General features: G+C 40.5%; 1 protein-coding gene across 3 annotated transcripts in view; it reads right to left on the bottom strand.

Annotated features, from left to right (window-relative positions):
* The window catches only part of LOC146681507 (beta-1,3-galactosyltransferase 1-like), a 195,368-nt gene that overhangs the window by 28,083 nt on the left and 142,183 nt on the right, over positions 1–25,102 (bottom strand). The window contains exons 3-5 of one of the 3 annotated variants that reach the window (XM_085449308.1): positions 18,349–18,482; positions 16,033–16,182; positions 15,057–15,148 (exon numbers count right to left, since the gene is read on the bottom strand). The gene's annotated coding sequence lies outside the window, so the exon portion shown is untranslated. The remainder of the gene's footprint in view (positions 1–15,056; positions 15,149–16,032; positions 16,183–18,348; positions 18,483–25,102) is intronic. The other 2 variants (XM_085449309.1, XM_085449311.1) reach the window with 2 other exon arrangements.

The raw sequence follows: 25,102 nt of genomic DNA, 5'->3' as shown, positions 1-25,102 counted from the left end.
ACACAAAGTGCTCACAGCAAATTATACTGCTGGACACATTTTTCTGGGTTCTGGTGAATTTTTTATTAACAACTGGCGGAAATGTCTTTATTCATCTAAAAACATTAAACAAAATTAAGTTTAATGAAGCAAGCTCAAAGATTGCTGTCAAATATGTATTATCTTGCATTTTACATTTCTGAATTTAATATTAAACTTGTGTTAATGTCATGTCTGTGTAGGCAGGCAGGAAGAGAGGACCCAAAATGCAGGACTCACTGAGGCGAAAGTAACTCAAAACACACAGCTTTATTGCTGGTAAGAAGCAGAACAGAAAAACACTAACTAAACTGGAAGAACAGAATAACTAGGCAGGTAGGCTGGCTGGCAAACGGAACACACAGAGGAAGCGAGGGTGAACAGACGTTAACAACGCGACACCGAGTAGGGGAAGACACAGACACTAAATACAAGAGGTGAACGGAGCGAAGAGGAAACAGCTGGGAGACACGGCTGACGCTGATTACACTGACGAGACAGGGAGAGCACAACGCTGAACGTTTTGCCCACTTCTCTTTACAATGTGGAGTGGCTGTAGCTCAGGTGGTAGAGCAGGTCACCTACTAACCGGAAGGTTGGTTCGATACCAGTCTGCTCCAGTCTGTGTGCCAAATATCCCACATGTTGCTCTCCGATACATCCATCGGAGTATGAACGTGTGTGTGAATGTTAGGTAGCAAGCACTTATGTGAATGAACATTTCACACCTCAAACACCTCAAACAATTAACTAAATACAAGTAATCTGCAATAAATGACAGGTAGTAAGAAAGAAAATAAACTACTAACTCTTTTATGCTACGTCCACACCTACACGGGTATTTTTGAAAACGCAGCTGTTTCTATGTGTTTGGACCTTTCGTCCACATGTAAATGGCGTTTCGAATCACCGAAAACTGAGATTTTTTAAAACTCCTTTTTTGCGTTTAGGTGTGGACAATGAATACAGAGTTGGTCACGTAACGTCAGATATGCTTCACCATATTTTCTAGTCTTTGGCTTAGAATGAAGCTGGTTTAGAAACATATTCAGCAATGCTTCATCTCCTGCTTTGCATTTGTGTGGGAGCCCCGTCAAAAACCTGTCCATTATGCAAGCAGTGTCCAAGCGTTTTTTTTTCCTTTTCGTACAGCGGGCCCCCCCCTAGGGTGCGGGCCCCACACTTTGGGAAGGTCTGAGTTAATTGAAGATTGTGGTCATTAATTTATGCATGGGTCTCTTAAGGTCCCACCACAGCGTTGGTGGAGGTACAACATTGGAACACAAACACCCATTTTTTGTGGGAACTTTGTTAACCTGAGCCTCCTCCGTTTTTAGAGAAGCAACTTCCTGCTGGCAACTCAACCAAACAAGCCTTCTAACTCTCCTGTCTTGAACTTGAACTGTAGAATCTGAGATACAGCTGGGTTTTTTTTCCCAAAGTCTCTGAGGATTGGTAAATGGACTGGTTCTTAGATAGCACTTTTTTTTTTCCCTCTGAGCACTCAAAGCACTTTATACAACTTGCCTTATTCACCCATTTATTTATGCTCTTTCTATGTAAGTGCTGTCTATTTATCTAACATTCACACACATTCATGTTAGAATGGGGGTTAGTATCCTGCAAGCATATTTAGCATGCAGACTGGAGGGATCGAACCACCAACCTTGCAATTAGCAGATGACCTGCTCTACTATCTGAGCTTCAGCCTCCCCCATTCATCGGGATGTGTTTGCTTCGCAGTGGTTACGCAGATTATGGTACTGCCTTAACAAACACCTGATTGTTCCACATGTGCAAATTGCCTAAAATTCTGGTTTTGTAGAGGTGGTAACATTTGCTGATGATCAATTAATCAAGTGCATTTCATTAACAGCACCTGGCTGCTACTTATCTTATTGATTCCTATGGAAGTAGTTTTCATAGCAGAAATATTTACCAGGAATATAATTATCAAATGTCATCTCTGTAACACAGACAAATACCCATCCCTCTCTCTTCATTTATACACTAACTTAGCTCTATCTCAGGCTATTTTTTAAGGCTGTAAAGTTTAGACCAGTGTTTATTCAGTGTCATGAGCTGTGGTCTGTGACTGGAGTTTAGCTGCTCTTTTGCAAAGCTCTGACAGGTTGAGTGTTCAGAGGGCAGTGCAGGCCATGTGTCTGAAAATGCTCAATTTGTTTTTGGTGGATTCCAGTCAGTATGGTGAAAAAAGCAATGTGGACAATAGAACAGGATAACTGCTCTGATAGAACACTTTTTCTTCCTGAAAACACATTCTGTGCACTAGGGCTTCTCAAGAATCCTAATTTTTAAGCAGTTAAAAAGCAGTTTGTTGTGATAGTTTGACAATACATTTTTGTTAACAATTTAGTACATATATATTTCAGTTCAAATTAAAGTACTTTGGCCTAACTTTACATCACCTTAAACATATAAATGCAAAAACCTAAACATATGAAGTCATAAAATTGAATTTATGCATTTTCCTTCTAATTATTATTAAATAATCAATGCCTCTCATTTATGCAATATAGCTATGTGGTGGGGTGTGGTCTCTGGCTCAGCTGCAGGGAAAGGGTGGTGCAGCGGGTTGAGGGGCAGTGCCATGGGAAGGCTGGTGGACACAGCTGATGATGGTTATACAACTGTCCCTCCCCTTTTTCAGTAGCGTGCTGAGACCTGGTGAGGAGAGGAGGACAGAGACGGGGCTGCAGCTGTGCTGCAAAGCTGGAGCTGTGCTGGCTGTGTATGTGAGGGCAGCTGAAAAGCTATCACTGTTAATAAACGTGCACCAGAAAATCTCTTTGTGTCCTTTGTGCCTTGACTGTGGTCACAGAGAAGTGTTATAAACTATTTCACTTTGTCCTACTCTTTGTTGTTGAAGGATTGTCTTTCTTCCCGTCTTCCTTCTCTCACCCCAACCGGTCGCAGCAGATGGCCCCGCCCCTCCCTGAGCCTGGTTCTGCCGGAGGTTTCTTCCTGTTAAAAGGGAGTTTTTCCTTCCCACTGTCGCCAGAGTGCTTGCTCATAAGGGGTCATATGATTGTTGAGTTTTTTCTCTGTATGTGTTATTGTAGGGTCTACCTTACAATATAAAGCGCCTTGAGGCGACTCTTGTTGTAATTTGGCGCTGTATAAATAAAATTGAATTGAATTGAATTGAATTGAATTGAAGGATAATATAGCTCTTTATTGTTTGGACAAACTCTGCGTGGTGAGGAGGATTTGAGAAATGTCACTGAAATAACTTATGGAGCAGGATTTTATATTTCCAGTGAACTCATAGTACATGGCATTCCTACCACTGTTATTCTAAAAATAACTTAAAATAAACATGATATGGTGTATTACAGTTACTTAAATAAAAATACTTTTTTTTCCTGTTCTGTTCAGCTGTGTACCAATCAGAATTGTTGTTTGAAGGCAAAACGTCAAACAGATTTACTTTCACAAGTGGAGCATTACGGCATTACACCTGTGTGGACACTTGTGTGTACACATATGTGTCTAATAGTGGGTGTGGTGATCGTCCTGGGGGAGTGGAATGGGTAAGACCTGGGCCCCAGACATGCAGAGGCCTCCCAGAGCATGAGAGCGCCAGGAGGACCATCACAAGGAGAACCGCGGCCCCCATTCCTAGAAGAGCAAAGGGAAACCCATCCTGAACATCTCTTGACCTGTATAGTGCACTCTATGCAGGATTTTGTTTTTGTAGTAATTGTAGATTGGGGTTTCTAGTTATTTTAAAGGTTTTTAAACATATCTGGGAGCAGAAGTTGTGGTCAAAGCTGACTGACAGAAATCTACTGGAAATCCATCTGGGCCTGAAACCTTTTAATTGGGCATATTTTTTAGGGCTTCCTGGAGTTCAACTGATGTCAGCAGTAAATCCAGTGCTTGCTTGCTTGACTGTCTGATAATTTGAGAAGGGTTAAGTTATCAAAGAATTGATCAATTTTGTCTTTGGGTTTATCTGAGGTGAATATAAAGTATTGTAAGAGTCCCTGAAAGAGTTGTTTATTCTATCAGGATCATATACTGTATTTCCAGTTAAGACTTTAACAGAACATATAGTTGTTTTTTCTTTATTAATCTTTAACTGGTTAGGTAGAAATCTACCTGATTTGTTACTAGGTTCAAAAAGTCTTTGTACTACTAAGAATTGATTTCCTTTTATCAATAATTTCATGTAATTCTAGTTTTGCTTTTGCTCAACATTTGCTGATCCAGCGTGGTCATGTAGGCTTCTTCTAAGGATTTATTAATGGTTCCCTCTAATTCCTGAATCTCTGAGCAGATGCTGATGTTCCAGGCAGGTCATTTTCATTTTTAAGCAATAATGTTTTAAATCTCCAGTTTTTACTTGATAAAACTTGATAAAATAAGGAATGACCTCCTTATTTACTACAGTTAAAGCCACAGGAGCATGATCGCTGACAGCTATAGGCTGTATCTCAGTGTCTGAAATGTCACTCAACAGTGAGCTGCTGACTAGGAAATAATCCAGACGTGAGAAAGACTGATGGACATGTGAGAAGAAAGTATATTCCCTATGGTTAGGGTGAAGAAAACATCATGCGTCGCAAAGTCCAGTGTTTAACTATATTTGTGGATCGCTTATTGCACTGAGTTCCAGCTGTACTTCATTTAGTCCAAAGTTGAGGTTGCCCCCAAGAACAGGTGAGCAGTCTAGGTGTTCAGGCAGTGCAGTAAAAAGTGTTGAAGAATGAGGGGTCATCAACATTTGGGCCATATATACTGACGGTACATAGGTGAGCGCTTCTGAATGAAGCCCTCTCGGATGGGCCTCTTTACTGGCCAAGAACAACTTCTTTCAAGAGAAGTCGCCTGGCAGACTCCCCCAGAACAACATTGCCACCCGGCAAAGACTTTGGCAACAACTCAATCAATAAGCGCTTGTCCATCTTTGACGACCTCGGATTTAGGTTTCTTGCATCAGCTGACCAAAACACTGGAATGTTTGACTGAAGCTTTGCGGCTTCCAATGTTAGGGTGCTGCCTTACTGTGCACATGAGGACAGAATTATGCAGATGCATTTTATTAGTTTTATAAAGGTGGTTTTGAACTGAGCAATCATGCACTAACCTAATTTCATCTCCCAGAGTTCCTATGAAATGGACTCAGACACACCAGGAAACCTCAGTTTGCAATCAAGACTTCTGCCGTTTCCATTACTCAACAGACCAAGTAAGTAGAGCAGTTTAACTGATTGTGTCACATCAACAAGGTTCTGAAGCAGTACAACACCTTTCTTTAATCGTTTGCGATTTAAAGGGCTAACACAAATGCCTCCATGCTCAATAATCAAAGCACCGCCTTTTGAGCTCATCATCTATGATAGCTGATTTTATTCCTGCATTTCATGAATTTATCTCCTGTGTAGCAGCAAAGCACACTGCAAGCACAATCTCCTGCAGGTTAAGCTGGAGTAACCAAGTAGGTTTTGTATTGATCGACCCTGAAACACTGTAAACACACCAAGTGCACTCAGCAACATTAAAACTCCAAAGAAGACCCGTAAAAAGTCGGCAACAATCAAAAAGAAAAACACAGAATTGGCTAGTTCTGTTTCATAAAAACTGCCACTGTCAGACCAAAACAGCTTATTTTCCTAGTTTTAGGGAACTACCACTAGTTTGCGTAAAATCATTTAAGAGCTTCACACAATTATAAGACATAAATCTTATTTAATTAAATGCAAACAAAAATTCTAGAATTTCTATCACTATGAAATTTGACAATAATGAATTTGCTTTGTATAAATATATAAATAAATATTCAATTTTCAATTTAATTCAATTTTATTTATATAGCGCCAAATCACAACAGCAGTCGCCTCAAGGCGCTTTATATTGTACAGTAGATCGTACAATATATATCAGATATCTACATGAGAACGCTGATGTTTTCAAAACTGTTCCGATTAAAGTAATAATGGTTAGAAAGTAAGTAAGATGTAAGAAAATCTTTCATTTTCTTCACTCCAAAATAATTGGATAATTATTATCCGCAAAACCTCGGTATCTGTCAGGATGCTTTAAAATAAATTACACAAATGATACTAAGTTAGTAAGAATGAAATTATTAAGCAAAACATACACTTCCTGATCCCACGGTGGATAGATCGTTTTTTTTATGCCAGATGCCCTTTCTTCCAACACTGTCGGGGATTTGTGCCATTAAAATACAACATCCATTATTAATGCAAGTTTATTAAAGAGACATTCCTCTAAAGTCACAAGTGCATATTTAATGGAAAATTAATGATATTTACAGATCAGAACATTAATTCACTGAAAAAGACTATAGATTAGATTGTGTCGATTTCGAAAATAAGCACACTGATGTGATATCATATTTCTTATTCGTATTTATTCTCATTGTCATTTCAGTGACTCCTTGTTTCTCAACCCTCCAGCTGATGGTTATAGATTTAGTGATTGTTTTAAAGAGGGACAGTCTCCCACATCCCGAAGTGAAGCCACAGCACACAGTGAATTTTATTTCACTCTGTGCTGCATCTTTGTGTTGCAGTGTATCAGTGACGACAGGAAGTTATCCAGCAGCGGTCTTACTGTTTTTGATGGTTATTAGACAGCAGATCTATCTGTAAGATTACCTGCTGGATTGCTTGGCTTCTTCTGGGAAGGATCAATTTTTGGCTCCACCACCACTCCCATTCCACCCCACCACAAAACGATGGCTGTGCATGTGTGCGAATATGTGCAATTCGCCAACAAAAGTACAGTTTCAGGGAAGTGCATGCCTTCAATTTACTATCTCTCCTCAACTTGCTTTTCTCTCTTACTTTCCCTTCCCCTTTTTTTAGTCCTCTAGTATCTTCTCCCGTCTGTCCTTGACCACATGTAAAACAGCTTCCATCAAAGCAGGATCAGTCAGCTCCTTGTAGAAATCCCTAGGGTTTAGTCTCTACCAAAAACAACCTCTGGTTCATGGACACTCAGCTGCAGGGCAGCCTGACAGTTGAAACCAGGTCCTCTTCTCACAGTATTTCTCATTACCCCATTCCTTTGTGCAATAAGGTTGGCTCTTCAGATTTTGACCGACATGGGGAGTGATGTCTGCATGGTTCTCAGTTTCTTTATCAGACTCCTGCTCAGTCTCATGCTGGCTGTCTCACTGAATGAATGACAAAAACATCTCTGAAGCAGATGGCAACATGAGCCTGATTCAAGTCAATGATATCAGCTAAGAAGGCCTTACAAGAGTGAAGTCCTGAAATTGGACATTTTAGCCACTAAGGAAGTTCTCTCATCTGTCTACATTTATTGACATTTGAGCTTATACCTGCTGCTCTTTTCTTTTCCGTAGTTCTACTTTTCCATATAGTCAAACCTTCACCAGATTCACCAGATTATAAGGTTTGGTTATTAGGGTTTGGTTAAGATGAGTCCTTTCTGAAGCATTATCATCTATTTGAAACACCCAAATGGAAAAACTTACAGCAGTAAAGTCACAACATGAATTGAATACAGCAAAGTGAAAGAAAGAAGAAGGTGTACTTTATTGGTCCCCGTGGGGAAAATCGCTCTCTGCATTTAACCCATTCACTCAGTGAAGCAGTGGGCAGCAGTGTGTAGGGACGGTATCTTGCTCAGGGGTACCTCAGGGTAGCTGTTCAGGGGAATCGAACCCCCGACCTTCCGATCACGGGGCCACCACTCTACCTACTGAGCTATCCCTGTGAAACCTACCCTCTTAACATTGATCAAAATAAAACTGCTCAATGACAAAACAAAGAACCTCTAAATTTTTAAGGAGCTTTGACAGAAAGCTACTGGGCTTCTTTAAGTTTTGTGAAGAAGTTTCACCTCTTATCCAAGATGCTTCTTCAGTTCTAAGAGTGCCAGGTATTTAAACCCCAGTGAGATTGTTCCGTAAGAGTATTAATTATGCACGTAAACACATGAGCCAAGGTGTGAAAAAAGACCTGGATTAATATCGCCAGAGGTTTCGGGTAAAACCATTGTGACATCTTGAGTGAGGCCTCCCTTATCATGTTGACATATTGAGGTCAAAATTGCAATGTAGGTGGCAGACGCCTGGTGTCGTAAGCCACCCCCTCTTTTTAAAAAATGGTGATTCACAGTGGACATAGATGGCCATTCGTGATATTTTATATACTAACTATGCTACATATAGACAACTTTTCATTTAGTTTGTCCATAGCAACTCATATCAACCTTACAAGCACACGTTGGTTGTTTAAAACAACTGGATGAGAACACTTGAAAGAGCTGTTTTTATACAGTTTTCAGTGTAAGCAAGGACTCTTGTTGGCTTTTTGCAAATGCTTTGATTCCACCTACGTCATCTGTATCAGCAGTAGTTCACTTGGGTTTACTTTTTTCCCTCACATTGCCACATCTTTGCTGCCTTTTGTGCATTTGTGTAAGTCTTACCAAACAGGGCTAAATATAAGTGGTCAAATGTTCATATGATCAGAATCAGAATCAGAATACTTTATTGATCCCTGGGGGAAATTATTTTTTGTTACAGTGCTCCATTATAAACCAACATTAAGACAAGACAGACAATCCGCTAACTAAGAATAGTACAATATATACATATATATACATACATACATAAGTCACTCATAAATAAATAGCTGGAAAAGAAACATGTGTAGCTGTAGCATTAACCAGTGTGTTAAGTGGATGCGTTGTACAGGGAGATGGCCACAGGCAGGAAAGATTTCCTGTGTCGTTCAGTGGTGCTTTTCGGTAATCTCAGTCTCTCACTGAACAAGCTCCTGTGACTGACCAGCATGTCATGGAGTGGGTGGGAGGTGTTATCCAACATTGTCTTTATCTTGGACAGCATCCGCCTCTCCGACACCACCTTGAGGGAGTCCAGCTCCATCCCCACAACATTACTGGCCTTACGGATTAGTTTATTAAGTCTGTTGGCATCTGCGACCCTCAGCCTGCTCCCCCAGCATGCAACAGCATAGAGGATCGCACTGGCCACAACAGACTCATAGAAAATCCTCAGCATTTTCTGGCAGATGTTGAAGGACCTCAGTCGCCTCAAAAAATACAGACGACTCTGGCCCTTCCTGTGAAGTGCTGTGGTGTTTTTAGTCCAGTCCAGTTTATTGTCAATGTGTACTCCAAGGTATTTATAGTCCTCCACAATGTCAACACTGACCCCCTGGATTGAAACAGGGGTCAAGTGTTTCCTGGTCTTCCTGAAGTCCACGATCAGTTCCTTGGTCTTTGCCACGTTGAGCTGCAGATGATTCTGCTCACACCACGTGACAAAGGAGTTGACCACAGCCCGGTACTCTGTCTCATCATCCCTGCTGATGCATCCAACCACCGCAGAGTCATCAGAAAACTTCTGAAGATTGATTGATGATGTGCCCTGCTTTCAAATGAAAGGATTTTTCCTATTGCATATGTTTCAGGAACTCTTTTATGGTGTGTATTTCATGCATGTTCATTTCGCAATGAGTGCTATTTATCAAAGTAACACTTATTTTGACAAAGTAAACCATTTTAATCTACATTTCTTTCAAGGCTGCTTTCTGTGTATGTGTAACGTTGGTAGGGTCGGTGTATTCTCTGCAGGACTTTTATCTTATTCTGACAGAACAACACATGATGATGATGCCAAGAGTAACAAAGTTCACAAACGGCGAGCACAAAGGCTTGTTTACCCTTCCCTCCTGAGCTGACGGTCATACATCCTTTTAAATGAAGGTCCTTTTTCACCTTTCACTCAAAAAACAACAAACAATAACAACAAACTCTACACCCACTCAATGCTCTGAAAATGAGTAGTTTAGTGTGTAGTTGTTAGGATGTGTCAATTAAGTTGTAATTGACTGTGTTGTTACCCTCTCATTGATTTCTAAGTATACTTTTTCATTTGCTATGGTTGGATTGACTGTTGTGGCAATGGCTACAATACAGACAACAGAGTTGTTCACCGCCTCTCACTTCTAATACTGCTTTCTGTCTGTCCTTGAAAGGAGCATGTATAAAAGCTGCTGGAATATAACAGCAGAAGCATGGTAAACTAAATGGGTACAACCACAACCAGCCATTCTCTCAGATTGTTTTTTTTTTTGTGCTTGGCCTTTTTTTGCAATAAACTGTTGGGTGGGATTTGGGGAAGCAAACAAAATTACACATTAAAAAACAAAATCTCCCTGTCTCCCTCTGGTTTCATAGATATCTAGATATCACATTTTGCACATTCTTTTGCAAAACTAATTTGAAATCAGTATTGAAATTTGTACTGTACTGTACAAAAATCTCAAACTTTAGCCTAAGAGGATCACAATGATGTGACTAATGCCAGACTGCACTAGAGTACATACATACACACACAAACACGCACACACACACACATTTATCAGAGGTTTGAGTTAGGCGTACCCCCTGAATATTTCTGGCTGCAGGCTTTGGACAATGACTGGCAATAATGGTTATTATTATTCTGGATACTGTAGCTCCTGTGAAAACTAAGGTCTCTAATCAGAAGTACCTGACTCTGTGGTATAATTCTCAAATACGTACCCTAAAGCAGATGACTCGTAATCTGGAGAGGAAATGGCGTGTTACAAATTTAGAGGATCATCATTTAGCCTGGAGAAATAGTTTGCTGCTTTATAAGAAAGCCCTCCGCAAAGCCAGAACATCTTACTATTCATCACTGATTGAAGAAAATAAGAACAACCCCAGGTTTCTCTTCAGCACTGTAGCCAGGCTGACAAAAAGTCAGAGCTCTTTTGAGCCAACAATCCCTTTAACGTTAACTAGTAATGACTTCATGAACTTCTTCACAAATAAAATTTTTATCATTAGAGAAAAAATTACCAGTAATCATCCCACAGATGTAATATTATCTACAGCTACTCTTAGTACCATTGATGTTAAGTTAGACTCTTTTTCTCTAATTGATCTTTCTGAGTTAACTTCAATAATTACTTCCTCCAAACCATCAACGTGTCTTTTAGACCCCATTCCTACAAAACTGCTCAAAGAAGTCCTGCCATTAATTAATTCTTCGATCTTAAATATGATCAACCTATCTCTAATAATCGGCTATGTACCACAGGCCTTCAAGCTAGCTGAAGTTAAACCTTTACTCAAAAAGCCATCTCTAGACCCAGCAGTCTTAGCTAATTATAGGCCAATCTCCAACCTTCCTTTCATATCAAAAATCCTTGAAAGAGTAGTTGTCAAACAGCTAACAGATCATCTGCAGAGGAATGGTTTATTTGAAGAGTTTCAGTCAGGTTTCAGAGCTCAGCACAGCACAGAAACAGCTTTAGTGAAGGTTACAAATGATCTTCTTATGGCCTCTGACAGTGGACTCATCTCTGTGCTTGTCCTGCTAGACCTTAGTGCAGCATTCGATACTGTCGACCATAATATCCTATTAGAGCGATTAGAACATGCTGTAGGTATTACAGGTACTGCACTCCAGTGGTTTGTATCATATCTATCTAATAGACTCCAATTTGTTCATGTAAATGGAGAGTCCTCTTCACACACTGAGGTTAATTATGGAGTTCCACAGGGTTCAGTGCTAGGACCAATTCTGTTTACATTATATAGGCAGTATCATTAGAAGACATAGCATACATTTTCACTGCTATGCAGATGACACCCAGCTCTATCTGTCCATGAAGCCAGATAACAGACACCAATTAGTTAAACTGCAGGAATGTCTTAAAGACATAAAGACCTGGATGGCCGCTAACTTTCTGCTTCTTAATTCAGATAAAACTGAGGTTATTGTACTCGGCCCTGAAAAGCCTAGAAATATGGTATCTAACCAGATTCTTACTCTGGATGGCATTACCTTGGCCTCCAGTAACGCTGTGAGGAACCTTGGAGTCATTTTTGACCAGGACATGTCCTTCAATGCACATATTAAACAAATATGTAAGACTGCGTTCTTCCATTTGCGCAACATCTCTAAAATTAGAAATATCCTGTCTCAGAGTGACGCTGAAAAACTAGTTCATGCATTTATTACTTCCAGGCTGGACTACTGTAATTCATTATTATCAGGATGTCCAAAAAACTCACTGAAAAGCCTTCAGCTAATCCAAAATGCTGCAGCAAGAGTACTGACAGGGACTAGAAAGAGAGAGCATATTTCTCCTGTTTTGGCTTCCCTTCATTGGCTTCCTGTTAAATCCAGAATTGAATTCAAAATCCTGCTTCTCACATACAAGGTCTTAAATAATCAGGCCCCATCTTATCTTAATGACCTTGTAGTACCATATCACCCTATTAGAGCACTTCGCTCTCGCTCTGCAGGCCTACTTGTTGTTCCTAGAGTATTTAAAAGTAGAATGGGAGGCAGAGCCTTCAGTTTTCAGGCCCCTCTTCTGTGGAACCAGCTTCCAGTTTGGATTCAGGAGACAGACACTATCTCTACTTTCAAGATTAGGCTTAAAACTTTCCTTTTTGCTAAAGCATATAGTTAGGGCTGGACCAGGTGACCCTGAATCCTCCCTTAGTTATGCTGCAATAGACATAGGCTGCCGGGGGATTCCCATGATGCATTGAGTTTTTCCTTTCCAGTCACCTTTCTCGCTCACTATGTATTAACAGACCTCTCTGCATTGAATCATATCTGTTATTAACCTCTGTCTCTCTTCCACAGCATGTCTTTTATCCTGTCTTCCTTCTCTCACCCCAACCGGTCGCAGCAGATGGCCGCCCCTCCCTGAGCCTGGTTCTGCCGGAGGTTTCTTCCTGTTAAAAGGGAGTTTTTCCTTCCCACTCTTGCCAAAGTGCTTGCTCATAGGGGGTCATATGATTGTTGGGTTTTTCTCTGTATCTATGAAGCGCCTTGAGGCGACTTATGTTGTGATTTGGCGCTATATAAATAAAATTGAATTGAATTGAATTATTATTATTATTATTAGTTATTTTTGCCTTAACATGCAAAACGCGAACAGTTCTCTACTGCCAGGGGCACAGTGCATAATCGGAAATTATGGACTATGTAATACAACATACATTATAGCATAGAAAATGTTATATGGGATTATACAGACTCAGTATATACTGTACAAGTACATAGACAAACTAAATTAGCTGAGGCTGACATGAAAAAAGGTTATGAAATACGTTACAGTGCGACAAATTTTAGAGTAGACTGTTTCTCCGCACTGTACTCTGACAAGAATTACAGCAGTCAATACGCAATAATATGGAAATGTAATTTTTACCATTCAGTGAACAGGCCTGCATTGCAGCGTGCATTAAATCACCAATTAAAGCACCCATAGTCAGTTTTAAGAGCGTAGCGATCATCTTTCCATTGGTTTAATTAGGCTAATTAATTGCTATTTGAAACATTGCTCATTGTAATTACATTTAATCAAGGGGTGACCTATTAGATGGCGAGAATCATAATGGTTGTGAAGAAGACCTTTCTGCTGGTTACTTAAGCTTGACTGACTCTTGATGAAAAGAAGAGCTGGTATTTTAATTCATATTGTTGATGAAGTTAGACCAGACTAAAATAAAACAAACAAAGACCTACTTCTGAAAAAAAAAATCAAAGGAATAGTTCATTATTGCAAAGGCACATTTTTGCAGTCTTTCACAGTCAAAATACGTCTGTGCAAAAATTCATTCACTGAAAATTGGACGTATATCAGAAAACATCAGCTTACATCAGTTTTCATTTATAATGCCCCATCTTTAGACCACTTGAATTACCTAAAACGGAGGGAAGTTCCTTCCATTTAAAGGGGTCATTACTATTTTGTGTTAGATAGTGGATGAACTAAGCTGCACCAAGGCCCAGTATAAGAAGTTGGGGTTAATTTGGTACTCTAATAGAGCCTAAGAAAAAATATGGAGTCGAAAACATAAATAAGATTCCTTTAAAAGATCACAGACCATCATTCTTCTGAGGGAATTTAACCACCCTCTCTGAACATTATGCACCTGATGAGACAGGCAAAACAAAACTGAACATGACGCACACAGGACAAATGACTATCAGAATAAAGCAGGAAACAAACAGAGGCCAGTCACAGGAAAACATGGAAAACACACAGACTCAGACTGACTGAATACAGGGAACGGGAGACAAGACTAGCAAGACAGAATGAGGACAGAGAAACAGAGAAACCAGACAGACAAAAAAAGAACAAAAACTAGACACACCAATGAAGTCGGTGTCAGAAATACACAAATCCATGATGTTGTAAATAAATGTTTTAAGTAATTTCTAATTTTTAATGACTAGTCTCATTTTTGTCCAGAGTGGATGCCCATGAAAACGTTTCCCAGTCCAGACTTCCAGTTTGATACAACACAATAACCAAATATCCCAACTGGGAAGTGTTAAACTTAAAACTTTCAAACAATCTCTTATTTTCATTAGGATGGAAATAATTACGACAAAGAATCTTTCAGACATCAGCCAAATCCACATTTTATACCCAATGATAGCAGACCTCCATATAACATGAGAGAGGAGATTGCTGTGATGAAAATCACTGCAAAATGGTATCTGCAAACCACAAAGTACAAGACCCAGAACCACTGGCTTCACCTGCAGTTGAAGTACTGCAGAGGAAATTTACAAAAAGCCATTCAAGAGCTTCAAGAACAGCTGGGAGAGGCTCGTAGGAGCAGACCCGAGTCTAACACTGAGGAGAACTTCACCCCTGAGGTGACTGAAGCTTCTGTTGAATACAGCAAGACAGCTAACACCACTGCAGAGCTGAGTCTGGAGACCTCAACACAAACAGCAGAAGCTCCACACACAGACTCCACAGAGCTGAAAACAACTAAGAAGCAGCATGAAGAGATCGAACAATTCTCAAAACTCAAAAACATCAGGAAGAGGAAGCTGCAAAACGCAAAGAACAAGAAGAGAGAATCCGCTGTGAGATCGCAGAGCTCAAAGCCAAACTCTGCGCCACTGAGGCCCTGCGTGAAAAAAGGATTTGAAGACACAGAACTTGAAACAAGAGCTGGAAAAGACCAAAGCTTCCTACCTGGAAATCGTAGAGAAGCAAAAATAGGAGAACGCAAACATCACAGAGAAACAGACGTAGAAAAGATCGTACTGCGGGAGACTTTGCAGTCTCTGCAAGAGACAAGGAAAAAACAAGAAACAGAGGCCAGCATTACTGAATTAGAAAATCCTCAGGACCAAAATAAGACAGGACAGGAGCCAATAGCAGAGAAACAAGCAAAAGTGGGGAAGCAAAGAAAAAGAAAAAACCCAAAAAGAAAATGAAGCGCATTGACAAAATGAAGTTTTTCCTCCCCACTGTCACCCAAGTGCTTGCACACAGCTTGTTTTTTTTCTTTTATTCAGTTCAGTTCAATTCATTCAAAAAAATTGGAATTGTGAAGATTGAATTTTGTCTGATTTAAAAAGTATTTAAAATGTCAAATTACCACAACGCAACAGCAGAAATAGTTTTTTGCTCTGTGGATAGTTTCCGCTATATCTGTGCTGTTGATGCCTTTGGGGGCATTTTTTATCAGTTAACCTGTTTTGGTTTTATCTCTACTAGCAAGCCCCCGGGCTCCACGCGGGAGACGGGGAACAAACAAACATATTTACACACCTGTAACCATGACATTCCTTATGAAACAGAAAACTGGACACGTGACAGCAGTGCGAGAACTTTTGTCACTCACATCACTCATACTTCAGTACAGGAAGATGTAGTTCACTGTCAGCTTTTACAGCCACGAGTGAAGGATCTGCTATCTGTTTAAAGTCAACACAGCTACAGTGCACATTTGTATCATCCCCTGTGTTGTGAATTTTATGAGCCATGTATCTGCTGATACATATGAGAAAGCAGCTTGCAGTGATGTATCTTCCTACTGCCATGCGGGCACGACAAACAGACAAGAAAAAGATATATAACTGTAACAAGACACTGCATTTTTTAAATTATTTATATAAGAGCGTATAAGAAACATTTAGGATTAGATAATGCAAGATATAGATACCTCTGCATTTTACACAGTCACATAGAAGTGAAATCACAGTTCATTCTGATGAGTAAGTGAGAAGAGCAGCAGACACTCAATATCTCTCAGTACAACCAGTCCAATAGCTTCTCGTAAGGACAGGATCAGGTCTCACAGTGGAGGGAGCAACTGTGGATATAAATCCAGCACACACACTGTTTGAGAAATACACACATATATCCAAGGCTAAAGATTTTGGCAGGAATGGGAATGGCATGAATAAAGATTTTCTGTTGTGCATGCTGAGGAATTATTTGTAGTCTCTTGTTTAATTACAAAGCTTCTCATTCATATGTCTCTCTTTACACTGTATTCTCAATTTCCTAAATATCATCTGTTGTTTTTCATCTCCAATTCTCACTGTTTCTATAATACCCAGATGGTGTTATTATGTCATGATAGCAGGTGTTTCATTAAGACTTGTAGTGCTGATACTAAGGATTGAGAAATTTACAGACAGGGACATTTTGATGACCCGGGCTACGCATCGAATGGTACCTCTGAGACAACGCATGATGATGTCTTTTAATTCAGCCTCAATTGGTATCTGGACAGAGTCAGGTCATCACAATCACACACTCCAGCAATCAACATTTGTATACATGCAATAGTGTCGTAATGTGTCGAAAGCCTACATTAGCCACACAGATATGGGAAATGTAGATACAATTACAGTGCCTTGTGACGTTGAATATCTGAACACAGTGTTACCCACCACCACTGCTGTAACTGATCACTATGGCCGTTCACAGAAACAACATCAATGTAGCTTTTTTTCTGCTTCAGGGTAGATTATGTTCAAGATCTAAGAAACCACTGATTACTGATCAAACACTTCTCTGGAAATTAGTGTTACAGTCTATCAAAGATCCCAGTTTGTGGATAGTAAGAGGGCATATAGCTGAGCATGAGTGACATCCATCCATCCATTCTCTTCTGGCTATCCCAGCTGTCGGTCGCAGCCGGTCGCCAGTCTGTCGCAGGGCGCATTTCTTTCATATAGTAATTCTACAACAGCAAAGCCATGTCCTTGCTGACCAGAGCCTCCTCAGTTCAAATTCTGTTTTCCTGTTCTTTAATCTCCTCCACTGTGAACAAGAGTTTTGCAGTCACAAGAATAACGCTACTGTCTTAACAATACAGCCAAAGAATTCATTAAATAAATGGATTAGTGTTATACTTTTTTAATACTACTTTTCAATATTTCAATACTTTTTAAATACTTTTTAAATTGTACAATTCATCCATGTAGTGGTGGGGATTTTTAAAACTTGGATTTGTACTGCTCATATATATACAAAAAAGTCCCACTCCCTGGAGGTGGCATGTGTGCTCCTTAAACTCAACCTCGATTAGAGGCCGTGGACTCTGAGGGTTCTGCACAATATCTTAACTGTTCCTAGGACTGCACTCTTGTTACACAGACCTCTGATGTTGTATTGTCTTATGTTCCTGCTCAGGTGGTTGATGTAATGTCTAAGAGGAGTTTCCATGTTGTGGTGAGAGAGGTAATTGCGGTTGGAAAGATCCGTCATGATTACAATTGTTATTCCTTTAGGAATAGAATAGAAGAATAGAATCAAACTTTATTAATGCCTTGGGGAGGTACCCTTAGGGAAATTATGATTAGAGCAAACACCAGTTCATGTTAAATCCAAAAAAAGACAAAAATAGGTACAGTAGATGTAGGTCATGTTTGGTGATGGTGCTGTTCATCTCTTCATTCCAGAGACTGGTTAGATGTCTGCCTTTGTGATGTTGACTGGTTCATGCTCTTCATCTCACTCTCCTAGATGTTTTTCCAGCTTTCCCCAGTTTCAGCTATCTCCTTCTGCTTTTATTCACTTGTAAACCATGGATGGTTCTTCAGAGAACACATTTATTGCCTTGGCTTCTGCCTCTCTGATATTTCTCTTTAGCCCAGTAGCCAGAGCTCTGAGTCTTTGCTTAGCAGTTTCTTGAGACTCAGTTATGGACATCTCGTTGTACCTCTTTTCCTGTTTCTTATGACGTATTTCTGCACCTGAGTTAGCCTCCAGCATTCTTCCCCATGGGGGTTTTCCTCTGTTGCAGTAGCATATACGAGCTCATTGGTTTCAGTGAGTGAAACTGGCAGTGGGGATGTTGCATAGGGCAGTATTCACATCTGCAAGCGTCTCCTCAAATGCTCTTGGTTGGGTGGCTCCTGTCAGCTGGACCACAATTTTCATCCTTAGTCTAGATGCTGGGCATCATGCAGTTCTGGCCTAGCCCGGGAACCCTTAACGGATACATAGAAAAAAAAATAGGACTTACCGAGTTGATAAAGAACGTTGTGCCACCACTCAGTGTGATTGCTCTTATTAAGTATAGTGAAGACAGATAACAGGACACAGGGTAAGTTGATGTTGCTTCATAGTACAGGCTCCATGGTACAGGATGTGGTTCACCTGTGAAATATTCAAATATCAATTAGGAAAAAGACTGACACAGATCACCCAGTGGTGCTTAAGACCTCTGCATGTCACATTGATGAAAACTGCATAATTTTGTTTCTCTGTGGTTCCCAGTTTCTCAGAGCTGTCTAAGTAATGTTTTAACTGAAAATGTTCACTGCTGTTATTTCCAGTGTTTGCGTTTGATGTTATTAATCGGCATTAAAGCATTGTTCAGTTCATTATGTATCTTTACATTTACTGTTACCTGTTTTTCAGGATTTTCCACTCTTAACTAAAGATGAAATGTTTATGTTAAACAAATCTATGTGATTTGTACAAAGCAGCGTGGGAGAGAAAATGCGATGTTTGCTGTTTAATGTCATATGTATGTTGTATTATTTTACTGTTGGTCAAGGCAGCAACAGCTAAGCCTCAGATACAGACCTTTAAGTCTTAAAGCCAAAAAGCCAAAAAACACGAGCAAAAATAAGTTTATGTTTACAAAGAATAACAGGACTAAAGACAATTTAACGAGAGCGCCTTATTTTCACTACAACAGTCAATAAAATGTCTCTCTTAGTTTAAAAACTTGCCCAAGCTCAAACTCATGGCTGCGCCTTTTAAACCCGCTCTTAATTAGGTAGAAGTTGCCTAGCAACACAGCAGAAATTGCGAATGTGATAAGAAAAAATGTATGATGTTTAAAAGATCAAAACAAGCCATATGTTTAAAGGAAGAACTCATAATGCTTCAGTTCAGGGAAAGTCAGAACCGAGACATTAGTAAGATTTCAATGTCATCTTTCCATTTTATCTGACTCAAGCAGGATAGCATAAAAACTTTCAAGCTGAATTTTATTAAACTTGTTGGTAACGTGTAAAATTAGAGGTCCTAAGTGAAACATCAGATGAAGGATCTCTTAAATCTCTTGAACCCCCCCTCCCCCCAAAAAAAATATGCTATTAGTCAATCAAGTCTTAAAAATGATTAAACTAAACTAATATTGATAATACCACCTAATTTCATGAAACTTGGAGGAGCTACTGCTGCTATTAGACTGGCAGGGGCAGTGTGAAACATGCTGCTTCCCCAGTTTGTTAGTGATTCAGACATCGGCCACTTTATGTGTGAGATTTGACCCTACAATGAATGGAACCTAATGCAGGTTAGTCAGTTGACTATTTTTTGATAGTTACCTTAATATTTGGGTAATTATGGTCTATGGGGACACACCCACCACTTTTTAATCATATCACATAATTATCAAAATATAGTTTATAAACTGTGAGTCTGTGTTTGGATCCCATTTTAATGTCTTAGAGGCTTCCTCTCCTTCACCGTTTGCAGTTTTTCCCCCTTATGTTTTCACTGTTTAGGACATTTTCCAAAACAGTCATATCTTTTAGTGAGGTGAGCAACTGAAGGGGCAAAGACATGAGATTGTTCTATTAAAATAGTCATATTCAGTTCATATTTTAATAGGGAAATGAAAAAGAGTGCATGTTAAAAGGGGCTGAAATGGCATTCAGTTTATTGGCCTTTGGCAAATTATTATTACATTTAAAATTCTTTATTTAAAAATGAAATCTCATTGAGATGGGGATTGCTTTGTGAACAGAAAACATACAATCTGAGACTAGACAGACATAAAACAAAACACAAATACATACTGCAGGTATATTGCAAATATAACCTTTAAAATATTCTGATTAAAAAAGAGAGAATGTAGTTTCTATTTTTCATTCAGTTCATTTTATTTGTATAAAGCAGTTTTTTTTTAACCTAGTTTGGCTAAGTTCAGCGTTATTAAGAGGTGCAACTTGTGCTAAAATGTCCTGTGACCTGACATTGTAAGTACTATATTTAAATGTACCAAGGGAGAAGAGGAAATTGGGCATTCTTTGAAGTAAAACTTTATAAATAAGAATTGTGCACGTTTTTGTTTGATAAGACAAAAAAGATCAAACCTTTTCGTCTAGGATCAAATGGTGAGTGAGAAGTATTTGGACAAGAAAAACATAGTAGTTTACCAGATGTTTTCAGGTCTCGAAAGCTATTAATTCATATGAAATAAAACATGAAGGCAGAGTTTTACTGATGGCTAAGGTCAGATTTTTTCTCTGTTCTGTACTGTAGGTTTAAGGACAGAGAAATAAAGGGTCAAATTCTTAAAACTTCTACCTAACTGATAGGTCAACTAAAATAGACAGAAGAAGACATCTCTCACATAGAGGCCAGAATTTCCATCACTGTGCCCTGATTTCACTGTTCCATCAAGTTTTCAATATAAATGGAGACTGGCTTAAGCTCGCCTGCCGTGTCAGATGGTGCACACAGGGACAACAGGACGAGATGTAGACTGTGATTAACACTTCTGATATCCACCATCATTTCTCAGTTCAGATGGCTTTTTTCTTCTATCCTTCTTGGCCTTTAGATGTAAGATAAGATGAAACTTTAATGATCGCCCTGGAACGGGGTCAATGGAGCCACAAACAGTAACAAGACAGAGCGAAGAAATAGAATACAAAGGCGAGAGCAGGCCATATAAATACATGAAGACAGCGAGTATGAAATAAACTAGAAAAAAATACTCATATAGGCGATAAATGGGTGGAAGTACACAAAATGTAAACAGCATTACTATAATGTATTGAACAAAATTACGTATACAAACATGAAAATGTAGGTCGTTTAAAAACAACAGTAATAAAGCAGTCACTGAAATGACAGCTCTACAAATGTTGTTCTTTAAAATGTCTATAAGGATGATTTAATTTGAAGTATTCATGAGCTGACAGAGTTTTCCTCAGAACTGCAGGCAGGATGTATCATTGACTGCTAACTCCTCTATTTTTCATCAAAGACTCATCACCAAAGGTTGAACTGGAGACCTCTAGGTATGATATTCGAAAGGAAAAAACACACAAAAAAACAACTCTAGCTGCCGTCTGGGATGTCTTGCATGTTACACCTTCACACAGGCACTTAAACATGAATGTGAAGGCAACAATCAAAACAAACTGAAAAGGTTTTCACACTGTGAAGCGAGGAGAGGCTGGTGGAGAGGGTAAGGCATGTATAGTAACTTACAGTATTCGACTAATATAAATATACGTATATGCTATGTGAAAAAGGCAGTGAATGCTGGTGTTGTGAAAACAGCGGGAAGTTAGTTATTGTTGTTTGGACCGACAATTTACCTCACTGTAGAACTGCCCTTGAAAACCATTAGGGTATTTGACATAAAAAGTTTTACTGATGGTATAAGGTCAAACAGAAAGAGAGTAGTGACACCTCGTGACACCTCGTAAAAAACATTTTTAGATACTTTTCATGGGGGAAAATAAGCAAAAATGGCCACAATCACAGAACTTGAAAAAGTTGATATCTTGGCTGCCATGTGTAAAAGTTCTTCATCATTTTATATTAACTAAAAGGATACCCTTGCTTTGCCTGTGAATTGTTTGTGATTGAGCAATGAGCTTATTTTCTGCCTTGATCTGTAACAAATCAGTGAAAAAAGCTGAGGAGTCATTTATTTCCCCACAGGAGTACTCACCAGGACCCAAATTCAGGTCAAACTGAGTACTGTGTTCAGCGGCACTGGCTAATCACCACATTAGAGCATCTGATTTGCTTTTCAGTGTTTTTGCAAAATGCAAAGCTGAGCTCAAAGTACCACAAAATGACAGACATGGAATAGCTGTTTCTCACTGTGGCAAAACCACTGGAATCCTTAAATGGAGTTTAAAGATCGTTCTGACCTTTGAACTCTTGAAAATGCTTTTCCCCTCAAGCAGGAGCACGCTGCGTGACTGCTGTTAAGAGTTCATAATGTACAGAAGCTGCTGGGATAAAATCTAATTTGGACATTTGTCCCAGACTCTGCACTGCAGCTGCATAATGAATCCAATAAACACAATACACAACTGCCAGGCACTGATGTTAATGGGAACTCCAGAAGTGCTCTAGAAAAGGTGGAGGTCTAGCAGTGTACATTCAGTGGGACTTGTGGTGTAATTGCATTGTACAGTAGATGTTAATGCAGCCGGTCAGTGTAGTTAGGCTGATGGCAGCTAGAGGGCGAGACCGGTGTGTTTCTGTAGAGAATGTTATGTTATGTGGGGGCAGAGCAAGAACAAGAAAATAAAGTGTGGTTATGAATCGTACAGTGGACCCGCGTATAATTGAATAACACGACATGGTGTCAGAAGTCCTGTACTGATCCATATAACCTCGACTGAACGAACCTGTGTCTGGCGGAGCTCGACACAGGTTTGGAGTGGTCCAAATGGATACGGAGGTTCGAGAGATTCCGTCTCGCCAGTAATTTGAACGTCAGCTCGGAGGAAAACCAAGTCAACACGTTGATTTACTGCATGGGAGATGAGGCGGACGATGTGCTTCGCGGTCTGAGTTTAACAGCGGAGCAAAGGACAACGTACGAGGGGGTACGTGATGGTTTCCAGGCTTTTTTCATTGTGAAGAAAAATGTGATCTATGAGCGCGCCAAATTCAATATGCGCCGACAGGGAGACAATGAGACAGTGGATGCTTTTGTGACAGCACTGTATGCGCTAGCAGAACATTGCAACTATGGAGTGCTACACGATGAGCTGATACGTGATAGGCTCGTTGTCGGTCTCACGGACAAACGACTGTCAGAACGCATGCAGCTTGACCCAGATTTGACTTTGCAGAGGGCTATCAACATGGCGAGGCAAAGTGAAGAGGTAAAGCGACAACAATCCTCCTTGCGAGGTGACTCTAGAGGTGAGGCTAGCGATGCTAAGTCAGTAGATAGAGTGCATAAAATCAGTCGTAAGCCTGTTAGAACCAAACTGCTCCAGACTGATAGTCGTCAAGCTAAAACACGTGGATTCCGAGAAGACGGCAGAAAAGGGCCAACCTGTCAGAAATGTGGTGGCGCTCCATCCCATTCAAAGCAGGATTGTCCAGCGAATGAAGTGAAATGCCATGCATGTGGAAAAAAAGGACATTACAGGCGTGTATGCAGGGCACCAAAAACAGTGCATGAGGTTGAAGAGGATGAACATGGTTTGTTCCTGGGCAGTGTTAAGTGTGAGGGTGAGCCGTGGACTGTCGACTTAAGCATAAACAACAAAAACGTGTCATTTAAAATTGATACAGGAGCCGATGTGACAGTCCTACCCCTTAAGGTGTTTAAGGAGCTCTACAGACACAACCACCTCCCCAGTCTCCACAAATCAACCAAGGCTCTGCTGGGTCCCGGGAGGAGTCGCTTGGATGTCGTTGGTGTCAGTGAGCTTGCACTGAGGAAGGGAGACAAAGAAATACTTGAGGATGTCTTTGTCATCAGACACCTGCACACTGCTTTGCTGGGGAGACCTGCTATTAGCAAGCTGGAGCTTGTGGCTCGTCTGGAGAGCATAACTATAGAGACGCTTAAAAAGTGCTACCCAAAGCTGTGCAGTGGTCTCGGTGAAGTACGTCAGCCGTACGACATCAAACTGAAACCTGGAGCTCAACCTTTTTCCTTGAAGACGCCACGGAGAATCCCGTTGCCTCTGATGGACAAAGTTAAGCAGGAGCTGGCCCGTATGGAAGAACTAGGGGTGATCAGCAGGATTGAGGAGCCAACTGATTGGTGCTCAGGCATGGTGGTGGTACCGAAGAAGACAGAAGATGTACGCATATGTGTCGACCTTACACACCTCAATGAGTCTGTGTGTCGAGAGAAGTACATACTGCCATCGGTGGAGGAAACATTGGGCAGATTGGCTGGTGCCAGCATATTCAGCAAGCTGGACGCTAACATGGGGTTTTGGCAGATACCTCTGACGGAAAACTCAGCCAAATACACCACTTTCATCACACCGTTTGGGCGCTATTACTTCAAGAGACTGCCCTTCGGGATTGCTTCAGCACCGGAGCATTTCCAGAACAGGATGGTCACAGAGGTCACAGATGGTATGGAAGGGGTGGTTTGCCACATGGACGACGTGCTGGTCTGGGGCAGAACGCAGGAGGAGCATGACTCTCGCCTACACGCTGTGCTGGGCAGGATCCAAAAAGCTGGCATCACCCTGAACATTAACAAGTGCGACATCGCGAAACAGCAGGTGACGTTTTTAGGGCATGTTCTCTCAGCCAGCGGTATCAGCCCTGACCCAAGCAAGACCCAGGCTGTGAGGGAGATGAAGGAGCCACAAAGTGTGAGTGAGTTAAGGAGCTTTCTGGGAATGGTTAACCAGCTTGGAAAGTTTATCCCACAGCTCGCAGAGAAGGACAAACCTCTAAGAGACTTACTGTCTAAGAAAAACTGCTGGAGATGGGACATTGACCAGGCTAGAGCATTTCAGAACCTGAAAGATGCGCTCACATCACCGCCAGTGTTGGCCATGTATGACCCAAGCCGTGACTGCAAGGTGTCAGCGGACGCATCATCGTATGGCTTAGGGGGTGTGCTGCTTCAAAGATGGGACGAGGAGTGGAGACCCGTTGCCTACGCGTCACGCTCCCTCACTGCAACAGAACAGAGATACGTTCAGGTTGAAAAGGAGGCTTTAGGTCTGACCTGGGCTTGTGAGCGGTTCCGCAACTTTCTTATTGGCAAACACTTTCAAATGGAGACAGACCATAAGCCG

This window comes from Copadichromis virginalis, linkage group LG23 (genome assembly GCF_057382275.1).
Source record: "Copadichromis virginalis isolate Kocher_CV1m ecotype Utaka linkage group LG23, C_Virginalis_male_GT1.1, whole genome shotgun sequence".
In the NCBI taxonomy this organism is placed as follows: Eukaryota; Metazoa; Chordata; class Actinopteri; order Cichliformes; family Cichlidae; genus Copadichromis; species Copadichromis virginalis.
Note: the sequence above shows the minus strand (reverse complement) of the source record. Positions and strands in the feature narration are given on the sequence as shown.